Source organism: Tarenaya hassleriana, unplaced genomic scaffold (genome assembly GCF_000463585.1).
Source record: "Tarenaya hassleriana unplaced genomic scaffold, ASM46358v1 Cleome3, whole genome shotgun sequence".
Classification (NCBI taxonomy): Eukaryota; Viridiplantae; Streptophyta; class Magnoliopsida; order Brassicales; family Cleomaceae; genus Tarenaya; species Tarenaya hassleriana.
In genome coordinates, this window is record NW_010966177.1 from 7,441,191 (window position 1) to 7,442,981 (window position 1,791).

At 36.4% G+C, this 1,791-nt stretch overlaps 1 long non-coding RNA gene across 1 annotated transcript; it reads left to right on the forward strand.

Annotated features, from left to right (window-relative positions):
- Window positions 1-1,195: 1,195 nt before the first annotated feature.
- On the forward strand, window positions 1,196-1,775 carry LOC104819909. The gene is made up of 3 exons (XR_772877.1): window positions 1,196-1,372; window positions 1,454-1,580; window positions 1,665-1,775. It is a non-coding gene; the product is annotated as an uncharacterized LOC104819909 (long non-coding RNA).
- Window positions 1,776-1,791: the final 16 nt, after the last annotated feature.

Genomic DNA, 1,791 nt, shown 5'->3' on the forward strand with positions numbered 1-1,791 from the left:
TGATGAGCCAGACTTTTATGGTATCCTCCAAGACATCATGGTGTTAGAATACCACAGTTATATTGGTTTGAAGATGGTTATATTTAACTGTGATTGGTTTGATCCGACCATTGGAAGGGGTATGAGAAGAAATGGATTGGGCGATTTTGATATCAACTTATCCAAGAAGTATTCAAAATACGATCCGTTTATCCTATCTTCTTAAGCGGATCAAGTATGTTATATAAGTTATCCAACGTCCAAACGACGTCGAGATCATTGGAGAGCTGTCATTAAAATTCAACCACGCGGTGTTGTTCGTGAAGAAGAAGGTTCAACCGATATCCCATTTCAAGAAAGACGCATTGATGATGATATTGGTCAACAATTCCGTATTACGTATTCACAGAACGAGCAACTTGTTGTATCAAATGAAGAGGATGTTGAATACGATAATTTAGTTGACGATGAAAGAAATGACGACATTGAAGATGACGAAGAAGTTGAAGTAACAACCGATGAGGATAGTGATTAAATTTTATGTAATTACGAAATCTTAAAAAAAAATTAACATAGTGACGCATCTGCGTCACCAAAAGGATCAATATAGTGACGCAATTTCGTCACTAACTACAACAGGTGACGCAGTTTCGTCACCAACATAGGTGACGCATTTTCGTCACCCCGTTAGCGAAACGTCACCTCTGCCGTTACTTGTTGTACACGTGGCAAATATGGTGACGCAAGTTCGTCACTATTTGATCAGAGTGACGCAAAAGCGTCACTAACATCGTCTTTTTTGGTGACGATATTGCGTCACCCTGGTGATTTTACCGAGGTTAATTACTGCGATGGGTGACGAAATTGCGTAACCAAATGTTACGGGTGACGCAAAAGCGTCACCAACAGCGTCTTTTTTGATTTTACCGAGGTTAATTACTGCGCTGGGTGACGAAATTGCGTCACCAAATGTGACGGGTGACGCAACAGCGTCTTTTTTGGTGACGATATTGCGTCACCCCTATGTGTATATATACGGCGTGACGCAATTGCGTCAATCCCACAAAAAGACGCCTTCCCTCCTCTCCTCAACCTCCTTCGGTAAAAGGTAAATTTTTTTTTTAAATTTTTTTAAAATTTTTAAATTATAAATTATTATATTTATAATAATTTAAATTTTAAATAAATTACAGATGAGTCGTTCTTTCGGAAGGGGATCACGGTTATCAGGCGAAAGATCTCAACATCAGAGATCTCCGTCAATTGATATGGCCGAATCTCAACCGCAACCACCAACGCAGGTTACAATTGATAACGTGGCTGAGGTATTAGATAATCCTGCAAGAATTTTGTTACCGAAACTGGATCCGATAAAAAATCCAGGAACAAAATGGTAATTTAAAGTTCAATATTGTTATTTTAAATATTTTATTTAAATATAAAAATTTAATTAAAATTTATTAATATTTTTTAGGTTTGGTGTTGATGTTGAGATAACCACCAATTTATCAAAATTCATCAAACAGAATTTTAAAGGTGCTTATCTTAATTGGAGTACGATCCCACAACCTACCAAAGATTCGTGGTGGTTAAGTTTTGTGGTAAGTTTTTTATATTTATAAATACATATAAAATTAAATTTGATTTTATTATTTATTTAATTTTTTATAAAAAAATTTATATAGCAACAATGGCGTTGGGATCCTGAGCATGACGCACTTGTTCGGCGCAAGTGGAAGGAGGCTGTAATTCGTCTAGTGAAAGCCAGAGTTCACAAACTCAAACAAAAATGGCTTTCTGAACCCTATATGG